General features: G+C 46.0%; 1 long non-coding RNA gene across 1 annotated transcript; it reads left to right on the top strand.

Moving 5' to 3' along the window:
• The first annotated feature begins 7,725 nt into the window (after window positions 1-7,725).
• On the top strand, window positions 7,726-9,246 carry LOC119293622. The gene is made up of 3 exons (XR_005143151.1): window positions 7,726-8,652; window positions 8,732-8,800; window positions 8,909-9,246. It is a non-coding gene; the product is annotated as an uncharacterized LOC119293622 (long non-coding RNA).
• Window positions 9,247-9,577: the final 331 nt, after the last annotated feature.

Below are 9,577 nucleotides of genomic sequence, written 5' to 3'. Positions count from 1 at the left end.
GGCCCCCTCGACCTCACCATCGTGCTCGTGGGGAGCATCTCGTCCGATTCCCGCTGTTCCCGGTCTCGATCCATGCCCCTCTGTACCGTTGCTCGCCATGGCCGAAGCTCGCCATAGCCGCGCCGTTCACCGCCTCCGCCGGTGCCTCGCTGCTGCGACGGCCCCGTGCTCCCCCGCCTCTCTGCCGGCCGCCCCGGCTACCACCGCACCTAGCCTCGCCCCTGCTTCCCCTTGCCGGCGCCGCGCCGCCGCCCCGGTGGCCATCGCCGGGCGCAGCCTTGCCCACGCCCCGTTCGGGCGGGCGCCCGCTCCCCTCGCCCGCGCCTGTTAAGCCCGCTCCAGTGGCTTTTGTGCCACTGGAAGCTAGGGCCCTCTTCCCTGTTTTGTTTTATAAATGAAAAAAATGATGATTTAATAAAAGTAATTAACTAAATTAAATTGGTTTAATTAGAATTAATTAGCTTAATCATCTAGTTTAGTTAACTAAACTGTAAGACTAGCCTAATGAGTCTATGACAGGGGGACCCCACCCCCTGTTGACCAGTCAAACGTTGACTGGTCAACTGGGACCGCCTGGACCCACATGTCACCCTCTGGTACACTTATGTGTACACAGATCTGGGTGCACCTAGCATTTACTCATTATTTTCGAATTAATTAAATTGCAAAATATCATTAAAACTTTAGAAAATCATAGAAAATAATCCGTAACTCGGATGAAAATGTTTTCTACATGAAAGTTGCTCAGAACGACGAGACGAATCCGAATACGTGGTCCATTCGTCCGCCACACACCCCTAGCATATCGAACACGCAACTTTCCCCTCCGGTTCATCTGTCCGAAAACACGGAACACCGGGGATACTTTCCCGGATGTTTCCCCCCCTCACCGATATCGCCTCATACCGCGTTAGAACACGTCTAGCTCTGCTTGTTGTCTTGTTATGCACTTGCTTGCTATGTATTTACTGTTTCTTCCCCCTCTTCTCTCCGGTAGACCCTGTGACGATGTTGATGCCCCTATGGTCGACTACGTCACCGACGACCCCTCTCTCTTTTTTTTGAGCAACCAGGCAAGCCCCCCCTTTGATCACCAGATATCGCCTATTCTTCTCTATATTGCTTGCATTAGAGTAGTGTAGCATGTTACTGTTCGGTTACTCCTATTCTGTTGCATAGCCTGTCATTGTTGCTACAGTCATTGATACCTTACCCGCAATCCTAAATGCTTAGTATAGGATGCTAGTTTATCATCATTGGCCCTACATTCTTGTCAGTCTGCCTCGCTATACTATTGGGTCGTGATCACTCGGGAGGTGATCACGGGTATATACTTTACATACATACATACTATACAGATGGTGACTAAAGTCGGGTCAGCTCGATGAGTACCCACAAGTGATTCTGATGAGGAGGCTGAAAGGACAGGTGGCTCCATCCCGGTAGAGGTGGGCCTGGGTTCCCGACGGCCCCCGACTGTTACTTTGTGGCGGAGCAACAGGGCAGGTTGAGACCACCTAGGAGACAGGTGGGCCTGGCCCTGTTCGGCGTTCGCGGATACTTAACACGCTTAACGAGATCTTGGTATTTGATCTGAGTCTGGCCATTTGGTCTATACGCGCTAACCATCTATGCGGGAGTAGTTATGGGTATCCCGGCGTCGTGGTATAAGCCGAAGCCTTCTAGACGTCAGCGACTGAGCGGCGCGCGCCGGATTGGAACGTAAGCCTGCTCTTGTATTAAGGGGGCTAGTTCTGTTTTCGGCCGCCCACGCAACGTGCAGGTGTGCAATGGGCGATGGGCCCAGACCCCTGCGCCATAGGAGTTAGACCGGCGTGTTGACCTCTCTGTTAGGCCTAGGTGGGGCTGCGACGTGTTGATCTTCCGAGGCCGGGCATGACCCAGGAAAGTGTGTCCGGCCAAATGTGATCAAGTGTGTTGGGTTATGTGGTGCACCCTTGCAGGGAAGTTAATCTATTCGAATAGCCGTGATCTTCGGTAACAGGACGACTTGGAGTTGTACCTTGACCTTATGACAACTAGAATCAGATACTTAATAAAACAGACCCTTCCAAGTTCCACAGACAACCCGGTGATCGCTTTTCCACAGGGCGACGAGGGGAGGATCGCCGGGTAGGATTATGCTATGCGATGCTACTGGAGATGCTACTTGGAGATGCTACTTGGAGGACTTCAATCTACTCTCTTCTACATGCTGCAAGACGGAGGCTGCCAGAAGCGTAGTCTTCGACATGATTAGCTACCCCCCTCTTATTCTGGCATTCTGCAGTTCAATCCACCGATATGGCCCTTTACACATATACCCATGCATATGTAGTGTAGCTTCTTGCTTGCGAGTACTTTGGATGAGTACTCACGGTTGCTTTTCTCCCTCTTTTCCCCTTTCCCTTCTACCTGGTTGTCGCAACCAGATGCTGGAGCCCTGGAGCCAGACGCCACCGTCGACGATGACTCCTACTACGCTGGAGGTGCCTACTACTACGTGCAGCCCGCTGACGACGACCAGGAGTAGTTTAGGAGGATCCCAGGCAGGAGGCCTGTGCCTCTTTCGATTTGTATTCCAGTTTGTGCTAGCCTTCTTAAGGCAAACTTGTTTAACTTATGTCTGTACTCAGATATTGTTGCTTCCGCTGACTTGTCTATGATCGAGCACTTGTATTCGAGCCCTCGAGGCCCCTGGCTTGTATTATGATGCTTGTATGACTTATTTATGTTTTAGAGTTGTGTTGTGATATCTTCCCGTGAGTCCCTGATCTTGATCGTACACATTTGCATGCATGATTAGTGTACGATTGAATCGGGGGCGTCACACAAAATCCGATCACCAATCATGGATGTGCATGGGGCATTTGTTTAACTTGGAACCTTGTCGCTGACGACGCCCAGTTGGGACGTACTGTACTATCTTAGCAGTCTTACCCATGGTACCATTGAAGGGCAACAAGGTGCCACGATCTATCACGACTGGACCCTGATCATGTACCCAGGTAATCCCTGCTCTTTGATCCAAGAGTAGTAGAGACAGGAACTATCATATATCTTATTGCCATGTCATCTAATAACATTTCAGTACATGTCTCTTTATACTCCAGGAGCAGGAGTAGTTCTTTCCTTCTTTTTTTGTTGATTGGGATAGTCATCTACGCAAATTTATAATGCCAAGTTCTATAAACTACTAGCAAGTTGCCCGTGCATTGCACGGAATATCAAGATGCATTTTTTACAAAACACCTGTTGTGATTGACCCATGCAGGAGTAATCCCATGTGTAAAAACTAATGATATCTCGAGAATTTTATTGAAAAAATGGTATCTCGAGAATTTCATCGAAAAAATGATATCTCGAGAAAGATGAGAGATAAGGTGAGGAGGAGTGGGGTGTGGTGGTGACTGGTGGTCGGACTGGGCGGAGGCATGGGGATGGACGGCGCCGACAGCAGCCACCATGCTAGATTGTTCCAGAGACTTCTTTTTTTAATTGCTCAACAATGAGGTTGTGGGAGATAAGGATGAACGAGGCAAGGCCCTATGTGTAAATGTGGAGAGAGGTGCGGGTACCTTTTGTAAAATTGTCATAGTTTGCTTTCTATCCATCAGATATAGGTCGGGTGGTCTATATTACAAGATGGCAGGCACACCATCATCACCAACTCGATTTTTTATAATAGTAGAGATAAAGGACTTAAGGCCCCTCCCAATCCTCCACCTTGTACAGGTGCTAAGCCTTTCATGTAGGCAACAAATCTAATGTGGCAAGTTATTTAAGAGGAGAGAGATGAGTGTGGTGACCCCAGGAAGAAACAATGCTAAGCGCGTGAACCTAGGCAAAACATTTAAAGGAAGGAAGCCCACCAATACATGAAGAGCTTTAGTTGCTAAATCATTAAATGAAGCAAGCTTAGGGCATCTCCAACAGTCATATGATCATCGTTGGTAAAGTTGCCACCTGGACTATTTTGATGACATGGCACATAATAAAAGAAGAGAGAAAATGAAATCATATGAACCTAAGCAACGCTCCAGGCACAAGCTCCGAGGCAAGCCTGTTCATTTCTTCAACATTTAGTGGACCCGCCTGGTTGTTTTACACACCCTTAACATACGCCTCATTGAAGAGCCTGTATGATGTGTTGTTGGTTGCTGACGTGGACACTTATACCAATGATTGTACATACAAACTGTTGCAGATGCTCTTAGCAACCATAAGCTAAGCACATATGCATTGGGGAGTATAGTTGCTAAGCTATTTAATGTGCTTAGCACCTCATCTAAGCACCCATGCATTGGCATCAGCCTAAGAATTTCAATTCCGTGTAGTACTAGCTAGGTAGCCATAATCCCATCAAACAAAACTACTCCTACTTTAATTAATGTAAATGGCCCAGGTAACACTCTCAAATTGTTTGTCGTCGCCCGTGCCGCAACCGGTCTATACATTGCTTCCATTCCCCCTCATAGAAATAAGCACTATAAAGTATTTTATTTTAATCTGTATCCCCTTCTTACGTCACCTTATTATACTGCATGGACCATTGAAGGAAATATGCCCTAGAGGCAATAATAAAGTTATTATTTATTTCCTTATAATCATGATAAATGTTTATTATTCATGCTAGAATTGTATTTACCGGAAACATAATACATGTGTGAATACATAGACAAACAAAGTGTCACTAGTATGCCTCTACTTGACTAGCTCGTTAATCAAAGATGGTTATGTTTCGTAACCATGAAACAATGAGTTGTTATTTGATTAACGAGGTCACATCATTAGTAGAATGATCTGATTGACATGACCCATTCCATTAGCTTAGCACCCGATCGTTTAGTATGTTGCTATTGCTTTCTTCATGACTTATACATGTTCCTATGACTATGAGATTATGCAACTCCCGTTTACCGGAGGAACACTTTGGGTACTACCAAACGTCACAACGTAACTGGGTGATTATAAAGGAGTACTACAGGTGTCTCCAATGGTCGATGTTGGGTTGGCGTATTTCGAGATTAGGATTTGTCACTCCGATTGTCGGAGAGGTATCTCTGGGCCCCTCTCGGTAATACACATCACATAAGCCTTGCAAGCATTACAACTAATATGTTAGTTGTGAGATGATGTATTACAGAACGAGTAAAGAGACTTGCCAGTAACGAGATTGAACTAGGTATTGGATACCGACGATCGAATCTCGGGCAAGTAACATACCGATGACAAAGGGAACAACGTATGTTGTTATGCGGTCTGACCGATAAAGATCTTCATAGAATATGTAGGAGCCAATATGGGCATCCAGGTCCCGCTATTGGTTATTGACCGGAGACGTGTCTCGGTCATGTCTACATTGTTCTCGAACCCGTAGGGTCCGCACGCTTAAGGTTACGATGACAGTTATATTACGAGTTTATGCATTTTGATGTACCGAAGGTTGTCCGGAGTCCCGGATGTGATCACGGACATGACGAGGAGTCTCGAAATGGTCGAGACATAAAGATTGATATATTGGAAGCCTATATTTGGATATCGGAAGTGTTCCGGGTGAAATCGGGATTTTACCGGAATACCGGGAGGGTTACCGGAACCCCCCGGGAGCTATTTGGGCCATAGTGGGCCTTAGTGGAAAAGAGAAGGGGCTGCCCTAGTTGGGCTGCGCCCCCCCTTCCCCTAGTCCTATTAGGACTAGGAGAGGTGGCCGGCCCCCTCCTCCTCTTTTCCCCTCCGAGGAATCCTAGTTGGACTAGGATTGGAGGGGGAATCCTACTCCCAGAGGGAGTAGGACTCTCCTGCGCCTCCCCCCTTGGCCGGCCAGCCTCCCCTCCTCTCCTCCTTTATATACGGAGGCAGGGGCACCTCTAAACACACAAGTTGACACAAGTTGATCCACGTGATCGATTCCTTAGCCGTGTGCGGTGCCCCCTGCCACCATATTCCTCGATAATACTGTAGCGGAGTTTAGGCGAAGCCCTGCTGCTGTAGTTCATCAAGATCGTCACCACGCCGTCGTGCTGACGAAACTCTTCTCCGACACTTTGCTGGATCGGAGTCCGGGGATCGTCATCGAGCTGAACATGTGCTCGAACTCGGAGGTGCCGTAGTTTCGGTGCTTGATCGGTTGGATCGAGAAGACGTACGACTACTTCCTCTACGTCGTGTCATCGCTTCCGCAGTCGGTCTGCGTTGGGTACGTAGACAATACTCTCCCCTCGTTGCTATGCATCACATGATCTTGCGTGTGCGTAGGAAATTTTTTGAAATTACTACGTTCCCCAACAACCATAACCATGCACGTCAGCATGTATCCAGGTTTGAGATGTCAGGTGTACCAGATGGACGGCGGCGTGTTTGACCCCCGTGATGCTACCTGGGTGCAGATGAACACACTTGAAGAGTACTCAATTTTCATCGGGGACAACTACCCCATAGTGCAAACGATGCCACCTTCCATGCACGACGCCGACGGCCTGCCATTCGTGAAGAAAGGATGTGTTTTCATTGTGCACCGACATATTCATATCTTGAACGCCCCTATCCCTGATCTATGTCGCTTTGGTTTGGATGAGTCTCCATCGTGGGGAGCCACACTAAGAAGCTGCGATGATATGGACTCCCGTTGCCCACCGTTATGGATCGTTCCATCTATGAGGAACACGTGGGACTGGAGCTGCGAGATGGACATGTACCCAGGAGTGGACGTACGAACATGAGTAATGTAGCGCAGTAAGTGAAGTAGAAAGGCACAAATAGTATGAACATGCATGGCATATAGGCATTTGTCTCTTACTACCACTAAATGTTGTACGTGCAATGCACGGTGATGTTATGATGTACGTGCCTAAGTATTCTACTACTATATTAATTGAGAGAATTCCTTATTTGGCCTTTTCTTAAATTTTGGTTCCCTTTTTGGCCCTAAAAATTTATTTTTTCCTTCTTTGACAACATAACTTTATTTTGTTCCTTCCATGACACTTCTGTCATTCTTTGCCGTTAACACCGTCAACTATGACAGGAAAAGTCGTATTTACCCCTGCTTTATAGCACGCTAAAAAAAAGAAAAATGAACCCCCCCTTCTGCCCCCGATTCCCCATCTCCTCCCCGAGACCTAAACCTAGCGCGACAGCGGCGGCGCGAGCGAGGCACGCAGCAGCGGCGCGAGCGAGGCACCCAATGGCGGCGCATGGAGGAGGGCAAGGTGGACGAGGGCCATGGGCGAGGCGGCCATGGTGGGGAGGCGGGGGGCGGCCTACCCGTGTAGGACGGGCGAGGTGGCAATGGTGGGAAGGCGGGGGGCGGCCAACCTGTTGACGACGAGCAAAGCGACCATGGTGGGGAGGCGGAGGGCGGCCATGGTGGGGAGGCCGGCTGTGCGGCGGTCTCGGCCTTGTGTGGTAAAAGCGCATCACCGGAGCAAGGCCAAGTATCACCGAAGGATGCGGCTACATCGGCTTGTATAGATGGGTGAGTCATCTCTTCTTTAAATTTGACAGATTACTTAGAGATGGCCTTGAAAATTAATTAGAGATGGATCCCAAATGCAACATATTTGTTGCACCTCTCTTCTAGATTTGTCGATATGCAATAGATTACTTAGGAGTTTCATTTAGAGATGGATATTTGCTGGAAAATCTGAATTTAGAGACGGATCCCAAATGCAACTCATGATTAAGTTTATTTGGTTTTTACAGGATGGATCGAAATTCAACTTATGTGCTGAAAATCAGTTTGCTTGGCAACCCAAAAAAGGCTAGAAAGGATATCAAATGCTTCTGTTTTGATAAGGTTATTGATTTTGACTTAACAAATTATAAGTACTTGGTTGAATCAATCGTAGAGCAGTACTCGCCTCGTTATTTGGAAGTTGCACATGTTCAGTACTATGATGATTTTCTGAAAATCTACCCTGAAGTAACATCTGACCAATAATTGGTGTCGACGTTTGAGAAACACTCTAAGACAAAGGTTGTGCATATGTTTGTTGCATATTGTGATCCATCGGAACCATATGAGCCTATAACGGAGTGGCATAGTGATGCGCATAGCCAACCTACCAACATAGAACAAGATGATGATGATTATCTTCGCAACCCAGTACCTGAGAATGAGCATGTTGGTGTTGATGAGGAAAATATTTATTTAGAGGATGAACTTGTACCTCTTATCATGGTTCCTTGTTCCAATAAAGAAAAGGACAAAGACTATGTTCCTGATCATGAGAGCGAGGCTGAGAGCGAGGTTGAGAGCAAGGATGAGAGCATGTCAGAGGTTGAAGTAGAGGAAGATGAGAAATATCACGAGGCAGATCATGCACCACACATTGAATATAATAAATTAGATCCTCCAATGAACGAAGGAAGAAAATATCCCAATATGACAGAGTTTAAATTGGCGCTTTCTCAGCATGCAATCAAACATGAATTTAAGTTTGACACCGAAAAGAGTGCACCACATAGGTTCAGAGCTTATTGTTCAAAAAGGGATGAAGATAAGTGTCCATGGAGCATATATGCTTCTACAATGGAAGATTATATGAAATCTGTGTTTGAATTCTAAGTAACTTCTCACCATAGCCAAAGCTTGGAACCTACAACTATGAAAAAGAGAAAACATGATTACTCTACTGGAGCATCAAAAAGGTAAGAACTAGTTCTGAATTTTGTGGTAGATTAGATGAAAGCTTGGTTTTGTATTCTAATTGCATTCTTCTCACTATAGCCAAATGTTGGAGAAAACAACTAAGGAAAACGGGAAAGGGAGTAAATCTGGATCCGGAGTAGCAAAAAGGTAACCTATGGTTGTTTCCGAATTTTATGTTATGTTATGCATTGTTCTTTTTTAACCTGGGCTACTATATGTGATGTATGATGTGCTGCCATGAATGTGTATGTGTAGATCAAGAACTCAACCCATTTGTGTGGCCAACAAGAAAGAATCTGTTGCTTTGAAATTACATGCCAAAAGAAAAAGCAAAGAGGTTGCTGATAAGTTGCCACACCTTCCTATGGTGCCACATGACAGCCCTGCAATGGGCACATGAAGCAAAAAATGAATCTTGCCAGCCCTGCAATGAGCACACGAAGCAAAATGAGGCTTAGCTTGTGATTCTCATTGGATCCCTTTCCATATCATGGTTCATTTTGGAAACTTTTGAACTGTTTATGTAATATATATGTGAACCTGGGCTTTTGTACGTGCTATATGTGACCTTCATGTGTTGTATTTGACATGATGTGAACCTGCACTATTATCTGTGAACTCTATGTGAACCTGAATGTGTGTAGAGGACTAAATATGTGGACTCTTTGCGTATATGTGAACCTGGACCAAGTTTCTTTGAACTTTTAGTTTGCATACATGTGAATCTGCTCCAAGTATATTATAAATTGTGCATATATGAACTGTACAGGGCATATATCATCAAAATACAAGGGAGGTTCTGTCCAATTATCCAATTAAAATTAAAGATGTGCTAAATTGCAGATTTGGTTTCATTTGGTAATGTATTCAAGACAAACATATCACATCACCATTGCTTTTGACTTCTAGTTCACAATTTTGGTC

Source organism: Triticum dicoccoides, chromosome 4B, assembly GCF_002162155.2.
Source record: "Triticum dicoccoides isolate Atlit2015 ecotype Zavitan chromosome 4B, WEW_v2.0, whole genome shotgun sequence".
NCBI classification, from domain to species: Eukaryota; Viridiplantae; Streptophyta; class Magnoliopsida; order Poales; family Poaceae; genus Triticum; species Triticum dicoccoides.
Note: the sequence above shows the minus strand (reverse complement) of the source record. Positions and strands in the feature narration are given on the sequence as shown.